Raw genomic sequence first — 18,381 nt, forward strand, 5'->3', positions numbered from 1 at the left:
ATATTATTTTCAAATATTGTCCAAATATTTCTGCATTTATAAATGATTAATTCCCCTTGCTGGCGATAAAATTAGGAGGGGGGGACTTCCTCTTTAAGATATAGTTCAGTGTTCTTCAACCATTGTGCCGTGGCGTAGTATGTGGTGTGCCATGGAAAATCATCCACTTTCACCTAGTAGATGTCAAAAATGTTTGTTGAGAATTAATCTGCAAATATGCTGTTGCCGAGTGTGTGCTGTACAATGTTCGGTAATCATGCAATACACTTCCATATGAGTATGTGTCAACAGGTAGCTAATTACTGTGTTTAGTGATGCGTAAGCGGTAAGAGTGGCATTGGAGCTAGCGGCTAGGTAGCGAAACTATAACAGTGACATCGATAGAAAGGTGTTAAAAAAAAAGATGCTTTGAAATGACTCAAATATGACTAAGACTAATAAGAATTTCGTCCAAAATACCAAGACAAAAATCAAAATTGATTCCTATTCAGTGCAGGACTGTAAATCACAGATAGAGACTACAGAAATTCATTTTTACATTTTTTGGCTGTTGGTGTGCCTTGGGGTTAAAGAAAAAATAAAATAACTGTGACGTGACTCAAAAAAGGTTGAAAAACACTGATCTAGTTGTGGTTTTTATTTGGTTCCCTGAATGTTTTCCCTTCAAGTATTTATTAAATAAATTAGAGTGATAACTCGTTTTTCACAGTTAATGAGAACCAGAAAAAAATGTGTATATATATACATATATATATATAAATGTATATTTTAATACATTTTTAAGCACTTCAAATGTAAAAATTATGTTAGTTAAGTTTTAAACATGTTATTGTCCCACCGAATTATTTTTAAACAAGAATAAAGTAGCAGTAGAAAAATGCTTGGCTTGATTAAATGCTTCACTGAGTGAGTCAACTCAAATCTGCTCGGAGCTGCTCACTTACACACAATGAGTTCCCATGGCAACGGTTGAATAAGTTAAACGATGATTGACGCATGCGGCGCTTTAGAAGTTCGGGACTCTGGCAAGATCAAACGCAATCATCTTTCAATCATCGTTAACTTTAATAAACAACTCCAGTGCACGTGCACTGCCTACATGACGAACAAAGAGCAGGGAGAGGGAGGGGGCAGTTTTATTTTTTTTTAATTGGAAAGAAATCCGCGATGGACTGAGGGCGCAAAGTTTGAAGCGCGAAGTAGTGAGGGATCACTGTACTTCCCCTCTTCAAAATTTCCTAGTTATCTCCCCTTTGTTGATTTGAATAAATTTGCTGTTGCAAAATGTTACTTGAAGTGTTTGTTATATGTTATGTACCACAATGGGTGTCTGAACTTGTAAAATAAGCAAGTTGCTTTAAAATAAGCAAGATTTTAAGCTTTCCAATGATGTAAACAACATGCATGTTGGGGAGTTTTGAAATTTGGCCAAATTGGGGATGTCAGAACTTAATTTGAGCACCTGAGTTTTTTTCCTAATATAAATCTAAATATCTCTCTCTATATATCTATACTCCAGGGAAAAAGATCAGCGATACTATCATTTATCGTGATAGTTTCAGGCTAAAATAAAAACATTGTTATTGTGACAAGCCTAATTGCAGACAAAATACACTGATATAAACCTCACCAAGACAATTAAAATATCAGTACTGGATTTTCTGAACCACAGTTATGGAGAAGCTGAGGCAAATGAATTTATCTGGTAACTCTGGCTGACCTAAGCTTCAACACTAAATACATGAGTGAACGTGAGAGCAAAGCAGCACAAACCAGGGCACTGTCAGAACTGGAATTGGTTCTGTCAAAGTTAAGCAGCTGCATCTCATCTATGTCCTGAAAGAATAAAAGAAACCCAACTGCCCTAATTCGCCCGCAAGAGACAACAAAGACCTTCAGAGGCTTTTTCAAGGGCACAGAAACCAAGAAAACACTAGGGGTGTGACAAAATATCGAAATGGTGATACATCGTGATACTTTGTATCCCAAAACGCTTGAGATATCGTTTTAAAAAGGTGTCAATGTTTTGTTTTTTTATTAAGAAAAAAAAAAAAAAAAAAAGGAACCATCAAGTTGCTACCAAAATCTTCCACCATAATAGTGTCTCCGTTAACTCTAAGACTGCCATTGACGGTGCTCGACGCCCAATCCATTGAGACTGGTAAAGTTTGTTCATTCACACCCGGGGCATTCAGTCATTCAGTCCGATTTTCAGGGAATTTACAGGTCATTTGCTGTTCATTTTAGGGCATTTACAGGTCATTTCCTGTTGAGTTTGAGTCACTGCCTATTAGGCCTGAACGATATATCGTTTAAACATCGCCATCGCGATGTGCGCATGCGCAATAGTCCCATTGCAAGGACGTGCGATAGTTTTTTCATTTCATTTTTTTTAATCCACAAACGTTTGTTTTGAGGAAGGAGAGGGAAGGAGAGCGCACAGCTTCTCCTTCCCTCCAGCAAGTCATCGGCTCCTCCCCCTCCTCCTGCGACAGCGGAGTGGAGGGAGGAGGGGCCGAACAGCAGAGCGGAGGGAGGAGGGGCCGTTCTCAAAGTGAAAGCAACCAAGCAACACGTTAAAGTAAGGAAACGAGGCAAGACTGTCTCCAAAAGGAGTTTTGGAAGTATTTTGGCAAGTACAAGACTATAAGGGACAAAAAACAGCCCTGTCGACAGTGCCTCGCCGTGGTTGCCTCAACAAGAAGTAATCTGTCGAACATGTGGGACCATTTAAAACGCAGGTATCTGTGCATTCCTGCAACGAGCTTCCCATCAGAGGCTTTTTAGTACAGGTGGGAACATTGTTACGTGCCAACGTTCTTGTCTCAAGCCTGCAATAGTGAATAAACTAGTAGTCTTGGCCAAAAACCTATGAGACCCAGTTGAGAATTGCTGAGCAAGGAAGGTGGACGATATGCAGACAAATACATAACACAGCTGCAGAAATGTCTTTTCTTCTTTTTATTCATGTGACAGCTGTCAGGATGGCAGGAAATTTTGGAGTTATAATGGTTCTGTTATTCATCAGTTATTTGCAGTTAATCAGTTCAATTATTTACAAGTTCAATTGAGTTTCTGTTTCTTTTATATTTAAATTTATTGTAAAGCGTATTTTTCAAATAACTATATATAGTACTGCTGCACATAAAGTTTTGACACTTAATATTTTTGTTTAAATATTTTTACAACTTTGTTGCCGTTTTGCAGTTTTATATTGTAATATTTTGTGTAAACAACTCAGGGGACTAATGCACTTACATTTTTATTAGTCAGATTTAATATTTAAGTTCAAATATGTTGACAACTGTTGTTTTACTGAGGTTTTTATTTATTGTTATAGTTTGTGAACAACTCTTTTATTTGTCATATTTAATATTTTTGTTCAAATATGTTTACAGTACAACTTTGTTGTTATTTTACAGAAGTTTTTATTTAGTTATATTTTGTCAAAAACATAGGGGACTAATGCACCTGCTCTTTTATTTATCATTTAATGTATTTGCTGCTGTTGAAGTGTAAAATATTGTGTTCAATAAATGATCTATTTTGTGCAGACATGGCTTCCTGGATCCCTTCATACAGCAATCTTCATCATTCACAAATGAAACGGTATTATATGAATACACTGTGGTCACAGTGTGTCATGTAAAGTATTTCCAAACAGCTATTCAAGTCATCTAGTGAAAATTTCTTAAAAAAAAAAAAAAAAAAAAAATATATATATATATATATATATATATATACATTTTTTTTTTAATATCGCAATATAATATCGCAATATACAGTATTGCAAACCTAAAAAAAATCGCAACAATAGTTTTTTCCAATATCGTTCAGGCCTACTGCCTATTCATTTGAGTGATTCCCAGGTCAGGTCCTGTTCTGTAATTCAAAATAAACAGGAAGTGACCCATAAAATACCCCCAAATCAACTGGAAGTAACTGAAAATCAACAGGCTGCAACTGACTGCCATAGACAATAATCGTTGTATCGCCATATCATCAGATCATCATGATCGTGAGCTTTGTATCGCAAATTGTATCGTATCGTATCGTATCGTGAGGTACCAAGAGGTTCCCACTCCTAGGAAACACACTATCCACCAGCAGACACTAGCCACGTTTGCATGCTGACTTTTATTCATACCGATTCAAATCATTCCGAATGGAAATTTCAGATCAGCTGTTTACATGTCACTTCATCTATTCCGATCCAGCGTTTACATGTGACTGCCTTTATTCCGAAAGGACGTTTGACCACTGCCGTCTGACATGCGCAGATTAATCAAAACAAAGCGTCACGTTGCAAAACATGGAGATCGATCGTCGGAGTGCTGCTGTTTTAACTTTAACCCACTTGTTGTGTTCGTGGGGTCGTATCCGCTTCTGCTGTTTTGCTCTTTTGCCTTGTAGTAGCCGGTTTTCCACCGGTTTCTAATCAGGTCAATGCTCCGGTCTATTCCGGCTTCGTGTAACCTCTCGTGAACTTTTTTAAATAGTTCACTGTTCCTCATTTTACGCCCGTCTAAGCGAGCAATTATATTCAATTCTTTTAAAGTTTGAATTAAATACAATCTTTCTGCCGGACTCCAATTAGGTGCACTGTGCTTGGAAGCCATGTTGCAGGTGACGTTACTTACGTCACAAAGTGACGTCACCACGTCAGTATGGAGCATGTGCAGAAAGAACGCAACCAGACACCATTCCACTTCCCTGTTTACATGATATAATTTTACTTCTAATCGGTTTGGGAAAAGGAATATTCCACCCCTGTGAATCGGAATGAAATTCCATTCGGTTTGGGCCTGTTCATTCCGAATGAGGTGTTTATATGGAACACATTTATTCGGTTTGAACAAATATTCCGACTGTAATTGGAATATTTGGCTCCATGTAAACGTGGCAATTGTGAGTGCTCCCATTTGCAAAAGTGCATGGTGATCAACTGTGCTTGGGTCAGCCAATTAGCCAAGGAGTATCTATACATCTCTCCCACAAGCAATGCCTCTGAGCGACTGTTCAGCACTGCACAATATAGCCCCAAATTTATATCTTGATATTTAATGGAAATCTGCGATGACAATTTTTATGATGACATGTTAAAATAATGAACGATCGGAATGCAATTTCTGACTTGGAACAAGAGCATTATTATCAGCGTGCTAATATGTTGTTGAGAAAAGCACAGTCGCTCTCCTCCAGTCGAGGCAATAAAACAAGTTACATAGCGCTTGTAACTCGCCTTATAAAAAAGTGAACTTCTCTTTTTTTCATTTACCTTGCTAAAAAGGAGTTTTTTTCTTTTGTGCACCAACTTAATCCCAGTGCAATTTCAAACCTTTATGTTTGAAGACTGGCGTCATGTACTCGTTTAATTTTGATATGTAATGGACATAGGTTGTATGTATGTTCACATGATAACTGCTAACGTTAATGTGTAGTTTTTTCAGTCTGTCTTTTCTGATTGAAGTACAACATTGGTATGATAGCACAGCATCATTTTCCATTGGGAAGCGTTTATCCGACAACCCAAAGGGGATAGGATGTTGAGCGTGTATTTAACTCTTTACGCGATGTTGCAGTACCATTTTTGGCCATCAGTCTGACATGTGCTCCTTTAACCAAATAAACACGGATCAACACGCCAAACTGTTTTCTTATTCATATGCAGAGACATGTCACTCGGGCGAGTCATCACAAGACCTACTCGCGTTGTCTTAAACCTTAATGGAGACAAATGTAAGAACTGCACTTTAATTATTCATTAAATTGTTTTTAAGAAGTAATATTTCAATAGACATTAAAAAAGCATGATTTTTGGAAATACTTCTAGCACAGTTCTCAATGGTTAAACCGAGATTTTTTTCCACTTTGAAAGTCGATACTCAACATATTTTAGTCGTTTCTGTTTTGATTTTTTGTTTACAATGGATGTCCTGCAGTACACCAGTCAGTCAGTTACAGGATCAGTTTTGTGTCTGCGTCCAGAGGGGTCTTCAACCAAACCAGGATTAAAAAAAAAAAAGTCAATCAATATTGGTCATCCCCGATGATCTAAACCTCAAACTGGTTGCACAGAAGCAGCGCGTTTCCACACAAGCCTGATTCTGGACAAGTAACAATGGTGACTCAGACCCCGCAGTTAGCCTGCTGCAGAGTAAATTTAACCTCCCGGACTTAATCCCGTGCCTCTATTGCAGGGGTGACCAAACCGGTCCTCGAGGGTCGCCGTCGGTCCTGGTCTTTGTTCTAACTGATCCAGCACAGACAGTTTAACCAGCGAGGTTTCACAAACAAGAAGCACCTGGCTGCAATCAAATGATTACACATGTAAAACACCAGATTGGTGAAAAGGTGTCCTCTTAATGGGTTCGAACAAAAAACCCACACCCGCTGTGGCCTTTTGTGGAATAGTTTGCACACCCCTGCTCAACTGAGTGGCTCTGCTGTCAATCATCATCATATTCTTCTACTAATAAATTCTGACAGGCTAAATACATGCATAGCGAAATGCTGCTATATTCTGTTGTTTGATGAAGAGGAAATTTTAAATCCACCAAAGGCGATTTCAGGATAAATTGAAATAACTGCCTTTAATGAGAACTTTCCTATTCCTAAAGAAAGAAGTGCTTATAAACATAATTCCTCACTAAACAGAATATAGCACCAGTGCCGGCATTCAGCATAGGTGAGTTAGGCGATTGCCTAGGGTGCAATCCAATGTTGTTAATAATGGTGTTAGAGCATAACGGCGTTATTTTTCCAGTAGTGAGTGATCTAATGACTTTTCTCATCTTTGCAACGGCGTTACCGTTACTGAGGATGTAAAGGCGTGCGTTACTATGCGTTACTACGTTGGTTGAATGAAACGAGAGACACTGACTCATGGAGAGCAGAGCGGTAGTGGCGAGGAGGGAAGGGAGTTGTGATGCTGTTGCAAACGCGATGCTAGGTGTCTCCAATAAAACCTGACTGTAGCCCACAGCCTACAAACTACGCTCACATGATGGTACGGTAGATATCACATGTATATTGAACTAGATGCGAAATGACATACTTGCAGGCGTTAACACATGTATAGAGAAGTAGATGCGAAATGATAGACTCCCCGGCATTAGTAAACAGCCACCATCATAAAGCAGTAGACTTATCAGGAAGGCTCTGTTGTAGCAAACCTTTCTAGTGAACCTTTGTAACTTTTCACCTTAAACTAAATCTGCAAAAATCTTGACTTGAATCTATCTTTAAATGATGAAACAGTTTTAAAACTTTCAAATGTCTAAAGTAGACACAACGGAACTAATGCAATAACGGGAGCAATTTTAACACCTTTAACGGTTGATTCACAACATTAAATGACTTCCAAACAAAGCAAAGGTTACTATCTAGTTATCGCAATATCCGCAATACACCTGTGTCTAGTTAAGTTTAGGGTAAAGAATTGGGCTAATTGGCCAATTGTCCCAAAAACCCATAGGCTAGGTTCATACCGCAGGTCTTAATGCACAAATCCGATTTTTTGTCATATCTGTTTTTTGCGTGTCCATAATTTCAGACTGCCTTTGTCCATTGAAAGCGTTCAAGTATTTCGCATGCACACTAATTTGCAGTCCGACACGCGCTGAGCAAGAAGACCCGCATGCGCGGAAGCATAAAAACAAATGACTATGCATGCTGGCTGTCATCCGTCATTCCAGGGCGATCATATTTTGATTTCCAAAAAGAGACACAAATAACAGACATATTCTGTGGATCGATAGCATGCACGCACTGTCCGTGCATGTCCCACACACATACACGTCAGTTTGCCCCGACTCTCGGCCTTGTAAGCAATCTTGAAATATTGCTCATATAGAGCAGAGGGAAAACCGATCATTCTCAGGCTTATCCTCAACCTATTTTTATGTTTTTTTTATGACTGTTGCCAAGCCCGACCCTTCCTCAAAAGCCGTGTTCAAGGCAAGCTAGGCGCTAACGCACGGCTGCACCGCTACCGTAGCGCGCCGTCTCTCTCGCTCTTTGATGACGTAATTCCTGCATGAATTCCGATTTGGGAGACTTGCCAGTTCAGACCGCCGCAACATTCTGGAAAAATGTGGCCCAGATCGGATGTAAAACACATACGAAAGTGACCCAGATCGGATTTGAAATGGTCCACTTCTATGCGACTTGTCCTGTTCCGACCGTCAAGTTACTGACTCACTCGAGTCGTAAAAACACGAAAAAAATCAGATTTGTGCATTAAGACCTGCAGTATGAACTTAGTGATGCACGATAATACATTTTTCAACCGATACCGATAACCGATAATTTCCTCCTCATTCCAACCGATAACCGATAATGTCAAGCCGATAATTCTATTAAAAGATTTATGTAAAATTTTAAAGTATACACAAAAGAAAATATTACTGTGCAAAAATATAATTTATTGCTCTTTTTTTCAACATAAAATATGAACAAGTTGTCAATTCAAACATCTAAATAATGACAGATTGTCTGACATTGTGTAATGGTAAACCTTTGGCAACAATTACTTACAGAGTAAATACCTAAGTTGCACAAAAATGCCTTTAAAAGTAAGCCATTCCTAACATATATAACATTAATACACTGCAAAACACACCTCCTTAAAACTAGTCAGTTTTAAGTGTAAATCTATTGGCAATAAGTGAAATTATCTGCCATTGCTTCAAGTGTATTTCACTCAGATTTCTTGGACGAAAAATAGCTAGCTGAAAATAATCTTAACAGCCTTGTTTTAAGCGAAACATTATTATACTTAATCCTAAAAAAAAAAAAAAAAAAAAAAAATTGGAAGAAGGAAAGATCTTGAATAATATTTGTGGCTACAGAATATTGATTTAAGAATTTGATTATCTACTGTGACTGTAATTGAGCAGAGAAATAAGTTAAATAATTTGAAAAGTGATTGCTAATGTTATATGCTTTGTTGCACACTGTGAAAATGATTAACTCAAAAGAGCGAGATGTCATGTACCCATTCTGCAGCGCTTTGTTTACATTTGCGACTTTTACGACATTTGCTTTACAGCAGCTAAACTGCTACACGGCAGTACTATTTGGACGGAGTTGGAGCTCGCATCCGCTTGCGTGTTGTTTTGTGCCTCAGTTTTGTTAAGCCGAAAATAAAGGCAGCGTTACAAAGTCATCTGACCGCTCGTCATTTTACATACTGAATGCATTATTGACTGGCTGACTTAGTTTTCTCCATGTTTAAATTATCATCTAACCACTGTGCCGTCATGATAAGCTTACTGGACATCACTTCTTCATGAAGAATGGTGGTCGTATAAACTGCATTTTTTTTTTATCCAGGGCTTTGGATCTCGGGTCATTTAGGTAAAAAAAAAAAAAAAAACGTAGTGGCTGCTACGTTCGTACCGGGTAATCCGCCCGCCCCGGTGTTGTGCCGAAAAATAGCCGCCCCCCCCGCGTGAAATGTCCCTCCTGACGGGAACGCTTATTTATAATGCTTTATTGAGCGTTTATTTGACCTATTTATTTATTTTATTACTGAGCGCCCACACGTCACTCGTACAGCTTTTTCTTACCAATCGATGGACTTGGAAACGACTTTCTTGTACCGTGAATATATGTATTATTTTACCCTGCTTGAACTAATAAATGTCATACCTATGTGATTGTCATTGAGATATGGTCGTGAAAACCTGTAGACTAATACATTTCTGTTCAAGGATGGGTTATGTGGCCCAGACCACGATTTGTTACTAAAATAAGGTACTAGTATTTTGTCTAATTTATTTATTTAAAACTGATGTTACAGTCCTAAATCCATTGCTGTAATGCGTCCATGAAAACATTTGATGTTTTCACCTCAATAAAGCGTTATAAATGAGCGTTCCCGTCAGGTGGGACATTTCACACGGGGCAGCTATTTTTCGGCACAACACCGGCCGGTTCGCCGCGGCGTATTCGGGTCCTGGCTCTGCTCGCACGCCGTGGGGGAACGCTCGAGAAACCGGGGTGTTCACCGGAGGTTGCGAGGCGGCGGCGGCCTGCCGGACCGGCCAGAGCGGCGGGCTCCGTCGGAAGACGGCTACTTGCCGACTATTGGTCTCCAGTCGTGCCGGTGTTTAGCCTTACATGCGAATTTGCCACCCGCCTTGGGCCACATTCCCAAACAGCCCGACTCTGTATGTCACAAGCCCTGTAGTTTAACTTAGTGTTTACAATAGCTTTAGCATTCCCGCTAGCAGCAGCCTCGTATTCGTTCCAAAAATCTTTGTGATGCAGTTTTAAATGTCTGCTGGGTTAGTGGTTTTATCGACCGATATTATCATGTATCTTTAGTATGAACCTAGCCATAGTGTGACCTAGGTTTTCAAAAGTAACATCAGTTGCTTTGCCAAGTAACTCACCAGTCTTACATTCAGGTAACTGAGTTACTATCTCAATGACTTTTTGGGAGAAGTAATTTGTAACTGTAATGAATTACTTTTTTAAACTAAGATTAACAACACTGGTTCAATCTAGTTCAGGGGGTGGCAAATTGCTTTGGCGTGGACTCAGGGAAAAATACTCATGCTACGCTTCCCGAAGGTTTTCTAACATGTCCAGTACATTTCAAGATGGTACATATACTGTAAATAAAAATATTATTTTCAGAATGGCTTCTGGCTTCAGATCATGACTGGATGCCCTGAACCTCTTGTTGCTTTTGTTTCTCTTGCGCTCGTTGATAGTGAAAGATGTCACTTCTGATGCTGTCAATACAATAGCAACCTTAGTTTACATAGCCTAGAGAGCTGAAGAAATGATCTCGTAATTGGCTGTTGGTGGAGAGCGGGACATCTGTTGTAAACATAGATTTAAAACAAAAATTTTTAGGATCGCAGATTGTCTTAAAATGGGAAAATCTCGACTCGTGTTAGAACTCGTGTTAGAACTGTTAGAACTTTCTAAAAAACACAATTGATTTCCGTTGAAATATTAGGGCCATTTAATGAATAATTGAAGTGGAAATCTTAATGCTCCTTATGTTTTTCCTGTTTATAATTTTGTAAATTTTATAATTTTTAAAATTAAATAACTTTAGTTTATTAAAAAAAACAACTTAAAATGTAATTTATTTCAAAAATCACCCAGATGGGTCACTTTGATTTATTTACACACATTCTATTGTTTACATAAAATAAAAGCTATAGAGCATTTGTGATCATTTTTACTGGCTTTTTTGTACAGAAAATAACCGACCCAAGAACTTCACGAAACAAACGCACTGAAATTACATTTTAGTGGACCAACACATCCCTAATTACTAATTATAGTAGTTAGAATATTAAAAAGGAGGATATCCACAGTTTGTGTGTATGTAATTGACCTTTCACAAACTCCACATCATCAAGGGCTATCATATGTCCTAGAGACCGTTGTTAAGGAGTAAGTTCTGTCAAGCTTTTGGATGCCCCATTGCCTAATTTATCTTTTCGGTGCTTTTGCGATCGGCAACTTCCATAAAACTTTATGGAAGAAGACAAAAAGGCTCAACAAACTGCGGATGTCCAAAATGGTGAAGCGATGCGCCTATCCGTAAACGAGGTACCAAAGGGGTCTATCAGTATGATTGTGGATCTTTCCCTTCCCAAAGCCAAAAACAACAACTGGAGTCCAACGAGTTAAGAAGTTGGGACGTACGGCGTCACTCCCAGCTAAATGTCTCCAAAAGACACAAGCATACAGAAGTGTTCTCAAGGTAAGAGTCAGTTAACGTCAGAGGCTAACAAGTGAGCAGTCATGGCAATTTTTTTTTTAGTAGAGACAAGAACATTCGTGAAACTGGATATCAAAGTTGTAGTTACTCTTATCGAATATTATATCTTACTAGGATGTCATTGCTCTAGTGTCAAAACGCTAAAAGTGTGGCTGTTTCATTATTAACTTAAATTAAGCCCGTTTCAGACTTTTATACCAGTAAATTCCCGTTTAAGATGACTCGGGATTTCGGGTGGGACCCTTTCAGACTTTCAGACCCGTGTTGGCGACTCAGCGTGCTCTGTGCGGGGAGGGCGAGGGACAGGATTTTTATAACCCGGACATGAAATCATTTTTGGTCAGCATCAGCAAAATAAACCACACATTTCCAAAGATTGACGATGGACTCTCTCTTCCTCAGCCCAACAATCCAGTAGGAATTTATGTTTCCAGTTAAATTTTGCTAGTTTCAGTTTGCCATGTTTGATGATTGGGATGTTTGTTTACCGCTTTTCGTCTTACTGCGAAGAAAGAGGAAATGACAATCGTCCAGCCATGATATTCACGTTATCAGCACTTTGCACTGTGAATTGGGAATTTAACACCTGCTTTCACACATGCTGCGTCCCGGGTTAGTCCTGGACCATTATACTAGGTCCCGAACCTGAAAATGTCCTCGTAATCTCCCTGTCAGTTGACCCGGGAAATTATTTTTAGACATTAGGGCTTTGGTTGTTCAGGTATGTGTGAAAGGGGCTTTAGTCAACTTCATGTCTTCCTTCTCAGTCCGTTCGTTGAGTGCGGTAACATTAAAGCATTACGGTAATTTCCGGACTACAAGCCGCTACTTTTTTCCCTCATTTCGGATCCTGCGGCGTGTGTAATGATGCGGCCAATTTGTGCAATTTTCTGACGGCCGCCCGGGGTGCTCGAGCATTGAATGTGGGAGTGAGACACGTGGAATATTACTGTCGAAGAAGACGCTAGTTTGCACTATTACCGGTGGTTTAACTTTGTATGTTGTGCATGAATAGAGGTGGCAGACCCTCGTCTTTGTGCATGAGTAGAATTGGCAGATCTGCATAATGGAAAACGCTAGAAAAAATTAAATTGGCCATCCGAGTTGTATGGGAAGTTTTGATGACTCGCGGCGAGAGATTGTTTGCCAAGACTCGCCTCATGCGAAGAGCAGCGATTGCACAGGTATGCTGGGGGAGCCTGGCAGCGTGAAGCGGTGTGAAAGAAGTCCGCCATCACCAACGGGTTTTGAGGGGCCAGTCTGCTGCGTGACGAGGAGGACGGCACTGGCTCAGGAGTGAATTTGCCTCATTACAGGAGACATTGAAGGCGACAGGGAAGGAGAGACTGAGTAGGTGCGTGGCGAAGTGTATCTGAGCGTCTTCATATCCGACACTGAGGGTGAAGACTTCCATGGTTTGAGTGCACAGGAGGAAGATGAAGATTGCTGACAAAGACTTTTATGTTTTTAATAACCAGCCCAATTAGTGCTGTACCGCCGTGCTGATGCTATGTAACTTCCATGCCGCTGCTATATAACTGCCGTGTTTGCTGGTGCTGTTTGGAACGAAAAGGTGTGTTATTAAAATTTTTAAAACTCTGTGTTTTTCTTTGTCAAGATCTCATGTTACTAAGTGGGCACACACGGCTTATAGACCCCACTCACATGACGTCACAACCACGCCCCTGCGCCATATTGTCCGTCAGCTCGTCGTGTTTACGCATTACCGCTACGTAAATTCCTCCTATTATGGCATGTTTTTCTGCTCGTGAACATTAATAATCAAAATGGTGATGGCATGTGTGGCGGTTGGTTGCAGTAACAGAGAAGATAGACGGAGAGACTTGAAGTTCTACCGTATTCCGAGAGACCCGGAGAGGAGAGCGAGATGGACTGCTGCAATTCGACGAGAAAACTGGGCACCAAACGATCACCACATATTATGTAGTAGTCATTTTATATCTGGTAAGATGCATTTAATATATATTTAGAGGGTTTTGGGCTGACAACCACAATTAAGATCATTGCGAGGCTAATCGCCGACAACATACAGTTTCAAATTCAAGATGCTTATTTCTTCCACCATAGAGCAGGGCGGTAAACCGAAAATTTACCGTTACCAAAATTCTTCAAGATGACCGACGTAATTTTGACCATGTCGGTAAATTCAGTAATTTAATAAAACAAGAAAATATAGTCTTTTCATCCCGCTTTGACTCTGTGTTGTTCGGCTATGTTCATTCCCCTTTAAGAAAGCAGACAGTGTGCTTACGTATGGAGTCACGTGGTTTTCAGAAAGCTAAACAAACAGAAGCCCGGTAGGCTAACGCTAGCGGCTAACGCTACAAGTAAACGGGATGGAGTCGGGCTTAAGTTAGCTCCGCCAAACTTTCACCCGACATTAAGTAACTCTTGGCGGGTTCCAGGCGGGCTTTCACCCGCTGTCCTCCCTGGTTTTCACGATATCAGGAGAGGATGCTTTCAGTGCTTTCTTCTGGAGCCAAGCCACAGGCCAACGCTAGTGGCTAACAGCGGCTACAAATGAACGTGATGGAGTCGGATAGCGGGTCTAACCTTGTCGAAACGGCTGAAATTAATGCGTGGACTGGGCACGGACTTCATGTAGCAATCATTATCTCGCGTAGGGTGACCAAACGTCCTCTTTTGCCCGGACAAGTCCTACTTTCACGTAGTATCCTCGTCGTCCGGGCGGGTTTTATAAATTCATAAAAATGTCCGGTTTTTATGATTTTTCACGGGACCAATTTGAAGAGAATCCCTCCGGCCGCTGGGTGGCAGCGCCTGCCTGCGATGACATGGCTCCTAGTAGTAGGGAGGGAAGGAGTAGTTCTTCTTGTTTTTGTTTGCAATTTACCCCTATCATGAGGCATTACCGCCATCTACTGGGTTGACGATTTGGGCACAACGCCTGCCCAGTTATTAATTTTTTTACGATAAATACGTATATAATGGCAACTGTTGACTTCTGTCGGAGCTTTGACTGTAAAATCCCTTTTGGTGTCGCATCGTTACGTTGCCGACTATTGTAAACTTTTATAGCAAAGTTTGATTTTTGCCTCAGCTAGCTATGAGTATGCTAAACCACGCTAGGCATTATGGGAAACTTAGTTTTTGATCTGCTAGGTTTGGAAACATGCTGGTTGAGTAGTTTGTCAGTTTATTTCGGTTATTGTTTGTGTGCAATCTAGAACACAATGAGAATATCAATTGAATGGGAATAACAATTTGTCAAGAACAATTGTAGTGTTAGTAATTTATAAAAATGTTTTGTTGGCACATAGCCTCCTGTGTGTATGTGTATTGACTGGACTACATTTCCATGGGTCTGCGCATACATATATATATATATATATATATATATATATATATATATATATATATATATATATATATATATATATATATATATATAATTTTTTTTTTTTTTTTAACTGCATTTTTCCATCAGAGTGAGGGGGCACACTTTAAATATATTAAAGTGATATAGGCATCTTTGAGTGAACTTGGAGTAAAATTCAAATATCTTGAGGCCAGGCTGAGTGTCCTCTTTTTTTGGAAATCAAAATATGGTCACCCTAATGTCGCGTTATTTGACATCTCTGTGTGATTTCTCTGAAAGCTTTCATGATGGTAAAGCACTCAGCGTAAAGTATAATCCAACAGTGAAGCCTATATGTAATATGACAGTTTAATGGCCACGGCTATTTTTCCTGTATGTGTTTGCTTTATTCTGCCATCATAAAACCTTAAATGTTTCACTGGCATCAGAGCAATACAGTTTTAACCTGGTTGTGTCTGTGTGGGGGGTGCATGTATTAAAAAATGTATCGGTGGGAAAAAAAAAAAACTGAAACCTTGACGTAAACCCTTGTGTTGAATAATTATGTCACAGCAGCCATTACCAATAAGTTGTCTGCAGTGTACTGTTAAAGTTGCAAGTCATTTGTGTTAGAAAGACATGTTTGCACAGTCGTCATATTGATTTTTATAATGTTGTACATTTTTCAAGACATACAAGCTGTTATAAATGTTCACACTAGAATTCTTATTGTTTACAAGATTTTTTTTAATGCTTAATGTTTAGACTGCATGTGCAATTGTTAAATTGAAAGCTGGTAAATAAATTTAGCGAGAAACGGTTAATTTGTATTCCATGCATTGATTCAAATTATATAACAGTCCGCTTGGGCGAATTTATCGTCATTTATCGTTATCGAGGTAAATCTGCTCAATTTATCGCGATACGTACTTAAGGCCATATCGCCCAGCCCTATTCCACCATCATTATTTTTTGAATAATATTTAGCTGGTAACAAGTGAAAGAAGCTGGCCTCGTCTACGGATCATCAGTTAAACAGGGGTGTCCAATCTTTTTGCAAAGGGGGCCGGATTTGGTGAGGTAAATATGTGGGGGGCTACCTTGGCTGATTTATGTAGAACAATATATTTAAACAAATTTTAGCAAGCCCTTCTGTGTGTCACATTTGCTTTATTATTTTTTTTTTAATTCATAATTTCAAAAATCTCGCCTTTGTGGCGTTCTCTTTCGACACTCGGGCTCTTGCCAAATACTGCTACTGTGAAATTAAACTAGCTTCAAGTTGCTTTCATTTCTCGCTGCGTATCTTCCCTGTAATGTTGTCGTACATGTCAGCGTGTCTTGTTTGGTAATATCGCGTCACATCGAACTCTTTGAAAACAGCGACTGTCTCTTTGCAAATGAGGCAGACACAGGTGTTGCGTATTTTATTGAAGAAATAGTCCAATATCCACCTATCCTTGAGGCGTCGGCCATCGCAGTCAACTTTTTGTTTTTTTTGTTTGTCGCCATTTTAGAAAATTTGAAGTAAAGGGTCACACGGGGTAATGTTGCTTAGAGTGCTGCTCTTAAAGTTTTTCAAAGTTTCATGAGAATAAGCTGAGTTTCTGTGGACAAGATAGTTGTAGATATCAGGGTAGCAGATGTCAGGCAGAGACGGCGAAGACAGCGGGTCGAAAAATATGGATCTGGCGAATGGATAGACTAAGCTTTTCCACATAACGCCTTTTATGCAACACATCCAATGAGTTTACAGCGTCTGAAAGCAGCGGGGCTTCCATGAATTGCACTATAAATTGCACGATAAATTGAGACCATTGAGAATACGGACACACAATGACGGACAATATGGCGGAACAATACAGCGACACGTCATTGTGTGACGTTGGTGAGTGGGGTCTATAGGCAGGAGAGGCTTAAGTATGTACAAAATGTTTTTTCCTTTAAAAATGTACTGGGTGAGGCTTGTAATCAGGGGCGCCCAATAGTCCAGAAATTACGGTACTTTTTTTTTTTTTTTAATTAGACATAGTGGCTTGAACTTATTTTCAGCGGTTTACAATATAAATGGCCCAGATGTACTTTTAAAACCGTCAGGGCCACTAGAACGCTCCAAACACTGGCCTGGTTAGGTAAAAATAATGCATCAACTAAAAATGATAATTCATCCGCGTGACTATGGAGAAAATAATATTGTCATAACGATGGTCTAGCTTGAAAATAGTTAGCCATAATTTCCCTAGTCATCTCTTTCACTGCTAAATTGTTGCCAACACAACCGAGCCGGTGGAGACTTCTTGAGGACGGCAAGGGGAAGGCCGGAAAGTTTCATCCAGGCACAGGGTGAGCACAGGGTTTTTTTTGTGTGTGTGTGTTTCCCGAAAACAATAAAATATGTGTATTTGGTCAGTGGACTCGATATGGGTTTATTCATGTTTCTGGTTGTTTTATTCGTGTTCCAGGTTGGTGCACCCTGTAAAGTTGAAATGAAAACGGGTAAATGCTGATGCTACATGTCAGTTTGTTTCACGCCTACATTACACCAAAATAATAAAAAATTATAAACTTAATTTTAGGCCCAAAAACTCCCTGGTCAATAATAATGGTCTCAAAATCTGCGCGGGATGAAAGCACTCCACTGGCTGTATGAGTTAGGCTACACCTCTTGTTTGTACATAATATAAATCTGTTTGGAGCAAATATCTGTTGAATGTTCAACTTAAAACTAACTTCATTGCACACTATAGGCTATAGGAGTGTTTGAAATGATATTTCTATATTTTTATTAATATCTTCAGATGATTACTATACATTTGTACTAGAATCATGTTTTTGCACCGTTTTGCTGCACTTTTCATTAAATCTCCAAATTTCCCTTATTGTCCACCCCAGATTTTGTCTTTTTTCATTTACCATTTTGAGAAAAGACATCTTAGTATCCCAACCTTTATCTTGGCTGTAAGTGTTGCTCCTGTATGCATTTGCCTCGATAACTTGTTTCAAATAATATTTTCAATATAACCCTCCGCTGCATATCGAAAACCCTTTTGCCTTAATCTGGACAATGTTGCACTGGTATTGCTCCAAAATAAATCACTTAAAACAGTCCTGTAAATGTCTGCCTGCAATGCTGCTGTAAATGTTGAACCTGTATGTTTCTTTTGCTACAATTAAAAAAAAATATATTTTCTATATTAATAAATAAATAAATAATAATATGAATACACACTTGCTCGCGTTTCTATTTTAGGGTCATGTGGTAGGCCGCACAGAAGCCCAGCAGGCGCAT

General features: G+C 39.4%; 1 protein-coding gene across 2 annotated transcripts in view; it reads right to left on the reverse strand.

The window, feature by feature from the left end:
* scaf8 (SR-related CTD-associated factor 8) overlaps positions 1–18,381 on the reverse strand; it is a 57,030-nt gene that overhangs the window by 17,344 nt on the left and 21,305 nt on the right. The gene's annotated exons all lie outside the window — the stretch shown is intronic.

This window comes from Corythoichthys intestinalis, chromosome 15 (assembly GCF_030265065.1).
Source record: "Corythoichthys intestinalis isolate RoL2023-P3 chromosome 15, ASM3026506v1, whole genome shotgun sequence".
Classification (NCBI taxonomy): Eukaryota; Metazoa; Chordata; class Actinopteri; order Syngnathiformes; family Syngnathidae; genus Corythoichthys; species Corythoichthys intestinalis.